This window comes from Oncorhynchus nerka, linkage group LG15, assembly GCF_034236695.1.
Source record: "Oncorhynchus nerka isolate Pitt River linkage group LG15, Oner_Uvic_2.0, whole genome shotgun sequence".
Classification (NCBI taxonomy): domain Eukaryota; kingdom Metazoa; phylum Chordata; class Actinopteri; order Salmoniformes; family Salmonidae; genus Oncorhynchus; species Oncorhynchus nerka.
In genome coordinates, this window is record NC_088410.1 from 42,055,995 (window position 1) to 42,071,193 (window position 15,199).

Consider the following 15,199-nt stretch of genomic DNA (forward strand, 5'->3'; position numbering starts at 1 on the left):
TTCTTATTTTCAATGACGGCCTAGGAACAGTGGGTTAACGGCCTGTTCAGGGGCAGAACGACAGATATGTACCTGGTCAGCTCAGGGATTTGAACTTGCAACCTTTCGGTTACTAGTCCAACGCTCTAACCACTAGGCTACCCTGCCACCCCACAACAGTGGTACATTCGTACATTCATATGCTCGACCAAATACACTACTAGTGCTGTTGTTAAAATGACACAAAGTAGCTTCAAAATGAACTTCTGGAGGGTCAACGGATGACAAACGCAATGGAGAAGGTAAAAGAATCAGACGCTTGTGATGTAGCATGGAGAACGCAACTCGATGCAAAGTTACTTGCCGGATGCCGTTTGTAACGCCTGGACTTCTTGTGGAACGGAAACCGCAGTCAGTGTGACCCTATCATGACCCAGGCGTAACTTGACAGAGAAGTAATATTCCCTGTGAGTGGTTCAGTAATAGCATGGTTTCCAAACCCTCTCCTTGGGCACTGGACTATCAGATGTTTCACATATTTATTGTAGCCCTGAACTGGCACATCTGATTAAATTAGTCAACTAATCATCTAATCAAGGCCTTGACAAATTGAACCAGGTGTGCCAGTTTAGGGCGACAACAACTACCAATATGCGAAACGTCTGGTGGTCCCAGAGGAGAGTGTTGGGAAGTACTGCTGTATAGGGAGAGTAACTTTGAGGTAACTTACCTGATAATGTCATCATTGTGCCCCAAAAAGAACTTCTGAGTGTGTTCTCTGGTGTTGTAAACCACGCCAACCCCAGCGACAAAATATACAATCTCCTTCCCGGCAGTGTAATACAAATTGTTGCGACACTGATGCCCCCTGTATCCATGAATCCATTCCAACCTCAGTTGGCAACGTGGAGCAGTCTTGTCTGCCATGCTTTGTCAGACTATTAGACAATTGTATTTGGCTCAACTGCAATTCAACCTCAATCTCAGATTAACTCTATTCCAAAAATGCAGCAACATGAACACAGAGTAAAATCCTAGAGGCTGGTCAAGAGGGTATGGCCACTAGTGTGTCACACTAATGAGATATCCCTTCTCCCTTGTCTGTTCCCAATCCCCTTTTCTCTACATTCCAGTATCATGGATTATACTTGTTACATTCAGATGGCCTCATGAATCAACACGACCAATGAAATTATGCTGCCTCTTCCAATTGCCTTCTATTTAGCATTTTATATTCTACATAAAACCGCGGTGAAATCGGTGAACTATATGACATACATTGATATGAAAGAGCCATTATACTGTATAGCTTTTTAGCAATTCAATGCATAAGATATAACCCTGACTAACCCCGACTACTCTAATCCTATGTCATCTCATTCAGCTATTGCAGCTCAATAGTCCTCAATTTTGGCACACAAAACGCAAGAGTGGAAATGCATGTCAAAGTGCTATACTGTCCTAAACGGATGGGTGCGATATCAGGCGAAAATATACATATCTGACAGAACGATATTTCGTTCTGGTTTCAATCATAAAGCCGTGGCAAACCTCTTGACGATTTCGATTGACATCGACCGTGAAGTATTTGCCTTGTAGTTATTCCAGTTGAAATCAACGGATTACAACGCCGATATACACACCGTCGATTCCCATGCAAAGCAGAATAATTGTATCAGCTCCAATACGCTCGGCGAGTTTCCGTCATTTATTCGCATCCCAAATGATGTTCAACACTAGGTGAGCGGGAATTGATGGGAATTAGAAACCTGTCCATATAGAAAGAACGCACAAATGAAGATGAGGAAGGGTACAACACACGGAATCGTTTTTTCGGAGGATGATATCCTTGGACTAAACGACTCTGACGTATGCAGGATCCTCTTCACGAGCGTTCCCGACGCAATTTTTTTGAGAATAGGGGCTCTCGTTGTCTTTACGCCTGCGGTGGTGCTTGGTTACCACGACGCTTCGTAGGCAATCTCCCATTTTAGCAATGGATTTTGGAGCTTGAAGTTCTCTAGTGTCGTCAAAACCATTACTATTATGGAACTGGCCTCTCCAAACAACGACTACGACCAGCCACCAACAAAGCTCGAGCTCTGTCCTTGGTACCTGATAGATAGAGTAATGTTTCGGGTGTGCTCGAGCGCTGTCCTTGGTAGATGATAGGGTCACAGAGTTTCTAAACACAGAGGCGCAACATTGCAATACTTCCGGGAGAGCTTGCCAAACAGACAAAACAGACCAGAGCGCGGTTTGGGCTTTGAGAAGTCAATGATTGGTTGTTAATTTTCTTGAAATCTAAAGGCTCAACCTAGATTCGAGAAAATATTTTAAGTACTTGAACATGTTATTACTCCAACCTTGTGAATCCAGGCTGCATCACATCCAGCCGTGATTGGGAGTCCTATAGGGCGACGCAAAAATGGCACAGCGTCACCCGGGTTTGGCCGGGGTAGGCCGTCATTGTAAATAACAATTTGTTCTTAACTGACTTGCCTAGTTAAATAAAGGTTAAATAAATAAAATATAATAAAAAGTGACAAATTGACACGTTTTAATTTTCATCAAAAACAGCTTTATATTGAAGGAGTGCCTTTGATTTGACGGCCTGCACAAGTCCAGTTCGGCATGAGACGACCTTAGACCGGATGAAATGTTTCTACGCATGAGCTTAGCTAGCCAACGTCACCATGACATCACAGATAGAACAATGGGTTAGTTAAAAAAAATATTTGATGACATTGCCTTCGAGTGTGTTTGGAGATTTCAATTGGAGAACCAGTTTTAGCCTACGATGTACTGTCTTGATAGGGTGATCTGTCAGATGTAGGCTGCTAGGCTACACCAGTCACTAGTTACCACAGCCACAAAGTCATAAACCCCACCTATTCCTACCATTTCTCTTCTTAAAAAGTATTTAAAGATGGTCATACCATGGATCATTTAGCTATTTGATTTTAAATTTTAGATATAAAAAAATATATATACTTGATAAAATATTGAATTTGGCCTTTACTACTATAGCCCATAGTAAGCATTGAATAACACATTCAGAAATGGCAAGACAGGCAGTCAAAATCATAAAGAAGAAGGTTTTGAAGTGTCTTATATCTAGGAGACAATTTCTATTTTTATTTTTTTTGGTACAAAACTGCCTCCATAATTTTTTTAACCGATACCGGTAACCATCAGACGAGTCCTGTGACACCTGTGAGGTTGTATAGGAAACTGATAACAGCATCATGTTCGTGAGAACATCTCATCTTTCCATAGAGTAGTAGGCCTAGTCATATTAGTTGGTAGGCCAAACTGTTCAGACGTTACAGACGTTGTTGTGAGAAAATCCATTTTTGGGATGTCTCATGGTCTGACAAACACCGCTGTAGCTCGGCCACCTTCAACCTCAGATGTTGAAGGTGGATGTAGTGGATTGAGAAAAAAATATACACTATACAGTGCATTCGGAAAGTATTCAGACCTTTTTTTACTTCTTCCACATTTTGTTACATTACAGACTTATTTTAAAATGGATTAAATACAGTTTTCCCTCGTCAATCTACACACAATCACCCAAATGACAAAGTCAAAACAGGTTTTTAGACATTTTAGAAAAAACTGAAATTCCTTGTTTACATAAGTGCAGTCGTGGCCAAAAGTTTTGAGAACCCTTCTTCACAACAATTGAACCGCTCTCCTTGAATTTCTTGATGATACGACAAATGGTTGATTTAGGTGCAATCTTACTGTCAGCAATATCCTTGTCTGATGATGCCCTTTTTGTGCAAAGCAATGATGATGGCATGTGTTTTCTTGCAGGTAACCATGATTGACAGAGGAAGAACAATGATTCCATGCACCACCCTCCTTTTGAAGCTTCCAGTCTGTTATTCGAACTCAATCAGCATGACAGAGTGATCTCCAGCTTTGTCCTCGTCAACACTCACAACACTCACTTGGTCAGGGAGGTGACCAAGAACCCGATGGTCACTCAGACAGAGCTCCAGAGTTCCTCTGTTGAGATTGGAGAACCTTCCAGAAGGACAACAAGTACTCCACCAATCAAGCCTTTATGGTAGACAGGAGTAAAGATGAACTGAGCCAAGTACAGAAAGATCATTGATGAAAACCTGCTCCAGAGCTCTCAGGACCTCAGATTGGGGGCGAAGGTTCACCTTCCAACTGGACGACTCTAAGCGCACAGCCAAGACACAGGAGTGGCTTCGGGACAAGTCTCTGAATGTCCTTGAGTGGCCCAGCCAGAGCCTGGACATGAACCTGATCGAATATCTCTGGAGAGACCTGAAAATAGCTGTGCACCGAATGTTCCCCATGAAACCTGAAGAGCGTAAGGGGATCTGCAGAGAAGAATGGGAGAAATTCCTGAAATACAGGTGTGCCAAGCTTGTAGCGTCATACCAAGGAAGTCTCAAGACTGTAATCACTGCCAAAGGTGCTTCAACAAAGCACTGAGTAAAGGGTCTGAGTACTTAAATGTGATATTTCCGTTTTTCAAAATTTGTTTTCAATAGTTATTATGGGGTATTGTGTGTAGATTGATGAATATTTATTTTTATTTTATCAATTTTAGAATAAGGCTGTAACGTAACAAAATTTGTAAAAAGTCAAGAGGTCTGAATACTTTCCGAATGCACTGCATATACAAAAGTATGTGGATACCCCTTCATGCAATCTCCATTGACAAACATTGTCAGTAGAATGGCCCTGGGGAACTCAGTGACTTTCAACGTGGCGTGGTCATAGGATGCCACCTTTCCAACAAGTTATTTATGTCAAATTTCTACCCTGCTAGAGCTGCCCCGGTCAACTGTAAGTGCTGTTATTGTGAAGTGGAAACATCTAGGAGCAACAATAATGGGACCGCCGAGTGCTGAAGTGCGTAGCCCGTGAAACACTCACTGCCGAGTTCCAAACTGCCTCTGGAAACAACATCAGCAAAATAACTGTTTGTCGGGAGCCTCATTAAATGGGTGTCCATGGTGGAGCAGCTGCACACAAGCCTAAGATCACCATGCGCAAGGCCAAGCGTCAGCTGGAGTGGAGTAAAGCTTGCCTCCATTGGACTCTGGAGCAGTGGAAATGCGTTCTCTAGAGCGATGAATCACGCTTCACCATCTGGCAGTCCGACAGACGTATCTGGGTTTAGCAGATGCCAGGAGAACGCTACCTGCCCAAATGCATAGTGCCAACTGTTAAGTTTGGTGGAGGAGAAATATTGGTCTGGGGCTGTTTTCATGGTTTGGGCTAGGCCCCTTAGTTTCATTGAAGGGAAATCTTAACACTAAAGCATACAATGACATCCAACTTTGTGGCAACAATTTTGGGAAGGCCCTTTCCTGTTTTAGCATGACAATGCCCCCGTGCACAAAGTGAGGTCCATATAGAGGCAATCACCATTGTTACAATATATGTTTTATCATTTTTCATACATCTAGCTAGCCTAGTAGACAGGATTTCCACTAGATAGCACAGACACAAAGACAAAATTGGCTATGCTATCGTAGAAATGTATGAAAATAAAAAATTGCCTTAACTTAAGGTTAGCAGCAGTGGTGTAAACTCCCTAAGTAAAAATACTTTAAAGAACTACTTGAGTAGTTTTTGGGGGAATCTATACTTTACTTAACTATTTATATTTTTGACAACTTTTACTTCACTACATACATTCCTATAGAAAATAATGTACTTTTTACTCATAATGTACTTGTTGCATTTTGAATGCTTAGCAGGACAGGAAAATGGTTCAATTCACACACTTAAAATGAAAGCTTCACCCATTTTGAACGTTATATTGTTTTTGTGCATCTCTGAGTGATGTTCTATCGACTCACTGGATCATTTCATGTTTTCATTTGTAGCGGAGTTATTGGAGTTCAAGCAGGCAGAAATCTGTCCGGTATGACAGAGCACTGTGATAAAGTTGCTCTCACTACACTGGAAAACGAATTTTAGATCGCGAAAACGTCTATTCTACATGTCAGATTTCAATACTGACCCTTGTCATAACTCGGGAGGATGTCTTCTCTTGCGATATTCCTACCTCAATAAATTAGTAATTTAAAATGTTTCCGATTTGCCTGGCTCTTCAGTCCAGGGTGCATTGCATGGTGCCGTTGCCAGAGATATTAGAAAAAGGAGATAGAGCACCACTCGTCATATTTTCAAACATGGTGGTGGCTGCATCATGTTATGGGTATGCTTGTCATCGGAAAGGACTATGGAATTTCTGTAGGATACAAAGAAACATAATAGAGCTAAGCACAGGCAAGTTGCTTACTAGAGTGGTCTAGTTACAGTTTTGACTTAAATCGGCTTGAAAATATATGGCAAGACTTGAAAATGACTGTCTAGTAATGATCAACAACCAACTTGACGGAGCTTGACAATTTTTTAAAGAATAATTGCCAAATATTGTACAATCCAGGTGTGCAAAGTTCTTAGAGACTTACCCAGAAAGAATCACAGCTGTAACCACTGCCAAAGGTGATTCTAACATGTTTTGAATCAGAGAGCTGAATACTTATGCAACAACTATATTTTAGTTATTTAATTTGTATTAATCTTGAAAAAAAAGTTGAATAATTATCTAATCAAGATATATTCGTGTTTTATTTTCCATAATAATAAAAAATCAATTTTAGAATTTTTCTCCACTTTGACATTACAGTATTTTGTGTAGACGTTGACAAAAAATGAAAAAAAATTTAATCCCACTTTGTAACACAACAAACTGTGGAAAAGTCAAAGGGTGCGAATACTTTCTGAAGGCACTATATGACAGAAGATAAGCAGCATTTAGCTAATTATAGACAAGTTGACAAACAAATAGCCTATCAAAATGTCAGAGATTATAATAAGAAACATAGGCCTTTGTAAAGTAGGCAGGAAAATAAATATCCTGCACCCCGTCAATAGCGCATTTTCTGTATTTGCAGTTTAGGTTGCAGTGAGGGCCTCAGATTTTCACTTTATCACATATACAGTAGTAAAGCAGTTGCAGATGGGTTATTAGCAATTGCGGGCTGTTAACAAAAATCTGACCGCACATGCAAGTGTATAAGGTGCTCTGTGCTGAAGTTATAGACTAGGGGATTTAAACTTTACAGTTACAAGACAAGGGGATGCATCGAGTAGACTTAAAGTAGACAGAGTAGACTTAAAGTAGACATAGTAGACTTAAAGTACTCATTAGATTACAGCAAGGTTCAACATTTTCAAGCAGACGAGCTCCACTTTTCCAAAACCATAGATAACACACAGACCCATAATGTTTAATAGCATTTTAATGACATCGCACATATTTGAGAGAGAGAGAGAAAAAAAAGACTACAGGTACAGTTTCATACATCAGAAAGCCAGGTCAATGTTCTATATATGCCCAAAGACCCAGGCATTGCAAAGAATTTCATTCCTATTACATAATTTCTGATTGTGCAGTAAGATTTTTTTTCTCAATACAATAGATACAGTGACAAAGAAATGCACGCTATGTATCAATTAGCAGGATAACGTAACAAAATTATAATGTGCAGTGCTAGAGCAACAAGCAAGCAACCTTTTTTTGCAGTAAATGCTGAATTTCCACATTTCCATTTAACATCAATGCTTAAAATGTTTATTATACATACTGATTTTATAATCTGTAGCCAACTATAACTATTTGGAAACATATATTATGATGCAACTCAAGAGGGACAAAAGTAAACAAAGGAAAAACATGTAAAAAGAATTACTGGTCCATCATATATATAAAACATTATTCCATGAGGAAATCATTTCAATTACAGGTGTATTATTAGGCTTTTCTTGACCTAAAAAGGCATGCGCTTACTGATAATACTGGCTAACTATGCCCTTTTGGAGCCTGATATTTTCTCGAGGTTGTTTGTTTTCAATTTAAACTCAAGTAGGAATCATAGTAAATTATGTTGAAAAGTTGCATTACATTTTTTATTCAATATGTGTATGTGCAGTCACAAAACTGAATTATTTTGAAGCAATGTTGTCTCCCTTTCCGACAGCAAAAAGAGAATGTAGGCCTGCCTCTTGTAGACACCCTCACAAAATTGAGGAAACGTTTAAATACTCAGACCCATTTTAACAAAACACAATGACAAGGAAAAAGCACAAAAACACACAAAACACATTTTTACAAGTAAAGAATTAACTTTAAAAAAAAATGGTCCTCATGATATTACCAAATAAATTTCATGATAAAACCTGCCCCATACACCTTGACACTCTAACAAAGTACAAATGTTTATTTTACTTGTATTTGTATTTCAAGTCTCATCAATCGTTTTACCCAAATCAAGGATCATTAGGCACAGCATGTTGTGTAGTTGAGCTGGAGTATCATTGTGGCTTGGCAGACAACAACAAAAATTTAAAGTAAAGAAAAAAAAATACTGCACTAATAAAAAACTGAAAGTCGTCATTGCTGAGAAACTTTATAGTTTTTTCTTGCCGAACAGGCTGAATCGCTTCTCCTTGTCCTTCTCCTTGTCTTTCTCCCGCTTGCCCGGGCTGGATTCGCTGGTGAGGGTGACGGTGGCGGGCAGGGTCTGGGCTCGGCTTGACGCCGGAGTACTCTGGTTGCTGGGCGTAATCGATACCTTGTCAGGTGTCCCCGCATTCAGAATGGCCTGGATCCATGTGCTCATCTCCTCCTGTAAGGGGTCATTGAAAGGTCAGTTTCCTAAACACTTTTTAGCTAAATCTCTGTCTCAAAAAGAGAATGGCAATTGTAATGATCTATGTTTATCAGTGAATGAAATTTGCCAAAGAAGTACTTTTTTTTTCTACAAGTGGACCGAGTCTGGGTCGTCATGAGATAAAAAGTTTCACATTAGCTTGGGAATTTTTGGGAAACTCACCCTAGAAGAACAAGTACATGCAAGGTTGTGGAGGTCAGTTTAACAACTAGCCCAGGAATTAGGTTTTGTAGTCAAGACCAGGGCCTTTACAGTATACCCACTGTTTTGTTATGGCCTACTGAAACAATCTTTAACAGATGACACAAAATGTTAAACAAAGGAAACAGACTTACTTCTTCTTTGGCTTGGAAGAGATACTCATTTCCATCCGTAACTCTGAAATAAAAAAATAAAAAATGTTGGTAACTTTCTAAACATATATATTTGAGATTCAAAAGAGATTCGGATAGCAACATTTGCAAAAATATATATATTTCTGAAATGGCAGTCAACAAAATTAACTAGAACATTAAGAAATCAGATTTAGACTGCAGATAGCGTAATGAAGTGCAACTAAGAGAATCCACTTCTGGGGTGATTCCGTTAGAAGGAACTTGAACACAACTCTCATTTTTATCATGTTTAACCTGAGTTTGAAGACATGTTTCTTTTTTTTGTAATCCATGGCCACATCACACACAGCCCCCATTAGACTGATCGGAATCGCATTGTGGTAGGGGATGCCTTGACCAGCAGCCTTGTTGTCTTTGTAGAAGCCCATTTCCTGATTGTTGATAACGCAGTACACGTTATGCCAGGATCTGAAAAAGAGAGCTCAATGAGTCATTGTAAGCCTGGGATGTGCTGTATAACAAGTGAACTCCCTGAAAATAATATATTTTATGTTAAAAAAAAACTGTATTAAATTACTTCTCCCAAACAATGCTATTTGGATTTTCTCTTTTGATCCAGTTCACCATACCTGCTTGAGGCCTTCTTGTTGTGACCCTCCCACTCATGCTTGCGATGCAGGAAGCCCTCCAGCTGAGCTGCAGGCAAATCCTGGTTCTGGGTCGGCAATGTGGAGGACAGGCTGCCCTTGCCCCGCCGGCTGGCTGTGGGTGAGGGAATGGGGCTCGGGTCCTTTGAGTTCTGCTCCGCCACTCCATTCATGATCTCAACTCTGTCCACACCATTCTGAGAGAGAGAGAGAAAGAGAGGCCCCAATTATGCCTGAAAACTAGAGTATGCAACGCTAATAGCTCATTTTGGTTTCTGAATTGTATTTGGACAAAGAATCTTGACTGAGTAGGCCTTTTGTTGCCTCGGGCTGTGATTGAGCCCAAGACCTGTTGGAGTGTTGGAACAAGCTGAGCCAGGCGCTTATGTCTACACCAAACGAGCCTGTGTGCATGGACTACTTGTCGGCTGTGAACGGAGAAACGTAATAAGCCATGTAAGTTATTAGAGCAGACTCGAATGATGCTAACATCTAAACTATAATTTCCCCCTCCAGAAATGAGCCCAATATAACATATTGGTCCATATTATCAGGCAGGTGTGCTATTTAGCAATAGGCATTATCAACTGATGTAGCCCACCTGATGCAACATAGTGGCTGTAAATAAATACGCTGAAATGTTGCCCGTTTCCAATTACCCCACTGGGCTAATCATTAGCTAGGTCACAAAATATAAAGTCAAAACATTCGGCTATCTTGTTGCTAGTTACAGCAACATATTGATGACTTGAATTTCCCAAAAAACGTTCCACTGGCACTCAGCCAACCAAGGCTCATGTAGCCTACTGTGAATATAATGTTTGCCTACCAGTTACACCTGACCTGACGTTTGCATTCAACGCAATTGCCACCTGCTAATGCTCCATAAACCATGCCGCTGCTAAAAACTCCCGTTGTAAAATGGTACATTTTACAAATTTCTTGGATGTGAGAAATAAGTGTAGCCTAGTAACAATAGAAAGCCCAGTGATCCTCCTCTTTAAACAGCGGCCATCAAAACTGCTTTAAAAGGTGTGTTTTCCCTCGACAGGATTTAGAATGTTGTAGGCTAAAATGACAGGGCATGCATATTTCTCTCCCTGTGTTGCACTCACAATTTGAATGCGCCTCGAGAGGAATATTAATTTCTTACATAAAATGCGACCAACAGGCTGGACAATTGGTGTTGTCTGATTTTGCTGTTGCTTACTCGTGTTGGCTGTGGAAAATTAAATGTGGATAACACATTTTTCAATACATAATTCAAATAGCAAAAGGTACCGTGTCTCAGCTCCGCCTGGCTCTCATTTGGATCATAGGTGCCGGGTCTCAGACCTGGCAGGACCCGGCTCAATTTAATCCCTATTACATTACAGGCAACCACCGCAATGAGCTAAAGGCTAGAGCTACCGCTTTCAAGAAGCTGGACTCTAACCTGGAAGCTTATAAGATATCCCGCTATGCCCTCCAACGAACCATCAAACAGGCAAAGCGTCAACGCAGGTCTAAGATCGAATCGTATTACACTGGCTCCGACGCTCGTTGGATGTGACAGGGCTTGCAAACCATTACAGACTACAAAGGGAAGCACAGCCGACAGTTGCCCAGTGACACGAGCCTACCAGATGAGCTAAAATAATTTCCATGCAAGTAACACTTCGAGGCAAGTAACACTGAAAATGGCATGAGAGCATCAGCTTTTCTGGACGACTGTGTGATCACGACGGATTACCAGGACGTGTACTGTGAGCATCGACTTACCTGGTAATATAAGGGTTAAATAAAAATAAAACAATTCATTTTAAGGGGCATGGATGGGCCTTCACACCAAAATAATTATATTTATATTTTACATAGAAAATATTTAAATATATTCATATTTAATTCTTCAGCTTTAATGCAATTATGTTTTCTGGGAAACGCCTCAGATGCAAACAATGCACCTTAGGTGAGATTGAACAATGTAAAGCTCTGAGAAGTTAGGCCCTAGTCAGTCTTTTGACCCTAAAAGCTGGCATATTTTTGGTGGTAAACTTTGGAGCAGTAACTTACCTGTGGAGAATCCTGGTCTGAGGGCAGTCCATTCTGCAGTCCGTTTTCTACTCCACTGTGGAGAATATACAGTAGAAAGGGATAATCAGGGAGCGAGTCAGTGAAGGTGAGTAAGTGTCCATGAGTTAACTAACAACAACCTGTGGTGATTTTCATAGCTAACTTGATTTACTTGAAAGAGTCACAATTGTTTGCTGGGTGCATATGTTGGTTCTTCGCCCTAGCACTACACAGCTGAATCAAATAATCTAAGCTTAATGATGAGTTGATTATTTCAAAATCAACTGTATAGCGCTAGGGAACAAAACAAAACGTGCACCCCTTGGGTTCCCCAGGACGGAGTTTGGGAAACACTGAAATATGTAAAAGGAAGCACTTGAATATTCTACAATTGGAATGAGTCTATGTCTTTGAGATAAGTAACATACTACATTCGCTACGATGGCTTTGTGAAACACACCCTTGTCTGTTTCTTTACCAACACCACTACTAGGGCTGTGGCGGTCACAACATTTTGTCAGCCGGTGATAGTCAAGCAAATAACTGCCTGCCTTGACCTGTCGTTTGCCTGCCCCTGTTTAAAGTTTTGTTTCTTTTGTTTCTTCAACACTGTCTCCACCTGAGTCATACCTTAAAACGTGATAACACTAGTTCATTTAGCAGACAATATTTTCTTAGAATTTGGTGACATTATTTTATAGTATGAAGAATACAATAGAACAACGCTGAATACATTATAAATATTTTCTCCAAACGATTTGAGGGAGTGCACACATGAGGCTATTCTGTGTTAAGCGGAAACAAAGAAATATGTACTCCTATATGCTTAATTTAGGAGTTATTAATGTAACTTTAGTTGTTCTACAAACGTTGGGCTATATGTTTAGATTCCCCCCCCCCCGCAATTTGGCTGACGCAACAGATCAGAACATTTAGCTTAAAATGTTGATAAACTATTAGGCTATTTCTTCACATTATGAGCGCAGAAATGTGCACATGGCAGTAGGCTATAAGCACGATTGTTCCATTAGCGGAAAACACCATGAGAAAAAAAAATGCTAATTATTAAATGTGCATTTTTATGGTGGAATTATCTTTCCCAAACTTGCAACTCATGCGCTGTTAATGTATGCCAGTTAGGCTCAAAACCCCTTGTAAAGCGGATTAATGTAATTAATTTTAAGAAGTTATTTGGCCACTTTAATTGTGATACAAACCTTATCAAAACATATAGGCCTATGTGCTAGGCTACATGAGGTGTGTTACTATGATTAGAAAGAAAAGGCAGTGTCTTATGCTGGGCATCATTCACAAGTGATAGGCTAATATTGTCACCCATCAGACTATTCTTGATTTAATCTTGTCTTTACATATACTAAATAATATATGTGTGAAATGAGTTTTTATTTAGAATGGACCATTATCATGCACCGGTCTCGAAACAGGGGCAGTGGGAAAAAATACATGTAATCTGTGCACTTAAATAGCGAATGGAGGATGCGTTTCCCGTGGTTCATTTTCATGCCAGTCAGGTAGACTACACTCCTGTTGTAAAGATAAACAATGTGCTTAATATTAGAATGTTGAGAATTAAATATAGTAGGACTAGCCTTTACAAAGCTGATGGGATCCTGCTCTTTTTAGTAGAGGCCATCACTCTGTTTTCTCACGCAACTGCATAGCCTATAGAAATGTTGCTCAACATGAGCTCATGAGGTCTCATGGAGTGTTTGATTAGAATTTCGAAGACATTTGCATTAATGTCAGAGTGCTTATATGGACAATAGAGTGATGAGTAACAGGCACTTAGCAAGTAGGCTACTAATGACCATAAGCAGCATCAGAGCTTGGAGAAGCCTAATTACCGTGACTAAACATTCACATGGAATTTGACTGCAATCATGACCGTCAGTGTGGCGGGAATATGGTCACCGCAACAGCCCTAACTACTACACTTACCTCTGCAGTGGTGAGTCTTGCTCCGGTAAAGGCTCTGGCGAAGGGGGTTTTCGCATTCTTTCTTCTTCCTCTTGCTGTCTTCTCACTTCCAATAACTCCAACTGGAAGAACAAGACACAACGGAACCTCAGTCACATTTGACCACCTTAATCTGAGTAAATTAATCTGGCAATGCCACCTTCAAAGAGTGATGGGTCACACTTCAATTCTAACGTTTGCTATTTAACTGGGACTTAAAGACATGAAAAATGGCAGCTAATTTAATTCACTAATGATTACATTGTAGTTTCTTTGGGATTCATGGGAACATGCAAAATTTTGTAACAATTATTACCAATTATGTTGTATTCTTTGAAAGCACCAGATTATTACTCCATAATTTTTCATTAAATACTGGGTAAATACTGTACTGACATGCAGTTAACATGCAGTTAGCACTAGGTGTCAATGTTAGTACGTGAACTTAAATAATTGACGAGCACAAGATAACATTGTTTAGTGAACAGCTTTCTTATTGAAACCTTATGAACATTCGTTTAACCTAAAGATTTGTGACACATGTGACAGGAACATTGCAACCCGCCAAAACACTCACCGTAGTCAACCTCTCCAGTGCTGAGAAGCGCTCCTCCCAAGTGGCGGCCGACTTCTCGAATGCCTCGTGCCTCTTGATCAGTTTCTCCACCTCGTCCACGCTCTGCCCCAACTCCCGGCCGAATAGGTATGGTTCCTGTCCCAGCAGCCACGCCTCTGCCACCCCTGCATCCCTCCCAAACTGGTGAACTTCCAAAACTAGACCATGCAGAACAAAGAGAAGAAAGTCAGCAGGGAAAACTGGAAGAGAGAAGGCCCAACTGCAATTGTTTCATTCCAATGTTGTAGCTAACTTATGCCTCTGGCATGTGGGAACGGGTAACCTGAGCATTCATGACTAATATCCCCCCTCCCCAAACAGAAAGACTCACTGTCCACTTTAGCCAACATGCATTAGTTATCAGCAGAGCGAATGTGGTCTCAGAGCATTTCATATTATTCTGTACGTAAATACGACACCCTCCATTTAGTATGATATGGTATACATTAATATGTCCATATCCATCATCCATTTCGTAAACAAATGACTATTTTGTATGATATGTTCCGAATTGAAATTCATACAATATATTCTGAATTAGGAAAACACACAATATGTTATGAATTGCAATTGTTACAGGACGTTACGATTTTGCAAAACGTACAATATGTTACGAATTTGCTAAACATATACAGTACATTCGGAAATGATTCAGAACCCATGACTTTTTCCACATTTTGTTACGTTACAGCCTTTATTCTAAAATGTATGAAATAACTTTTTTCCCTCATCAATCTACACACAATACCCCATAATGACAAAGCGAAAACCGTTTTTTAGAATGTTTTGCAAATGTATTAAAAATATAAAAACAGAAATACATTATTTACATAAGTAGTCAGACCATTTGCTATG

The 15,199-nt window shown here is 40.0% G+C and overlaps 2 pseudogenes across 1 annotated transcript in view; both read right to left on the reverse strand.

The window, feature by feature from the left end:
• LOC115142691 (echinoderm microtubule-associated protein-like 6) overlaps window positions 1-1,820 on the reverse strand; it is a 61,347-nt pseudogene extending 59,527 nt beyond the window's left edge.
• Window positions 1,821-7,268: 5,448 nt separating this feature from the next.
• The window catches only part of LOC115142692 (spectrin beta chain, non-erythrocytic 1-like), a 93,138-nt pseudogene continuing 85,207 nt past the window's right edge, over window positions 7,269-15,199 (reverse strand). The window contains exons 30-36 of the transcript XR_010458769.1: window positions 14,306-14,502; window positions 13,711-13,811; window positions 11,752-11,806; window positions 9,682-9,896; window positions 9,347-9,520; window positions 9,053-9,095; window positions 7,269-8,672 (exon numbers count right to left, since the gene is read on the reverse strand). The product of XR_010458769.1 is annotated as a spectrin beta chain, non-erythrocytic 1-like (transcript). The remainder of the gene's footprint in view (window positions 8,673-9,052; window positions 9,096-9,346; window positions 9,521-9,681; window positions 9,897-11,751; window positions 11,807-13,710; window positions 13,812-14,305; window positions 14,503-15,199) is intronic.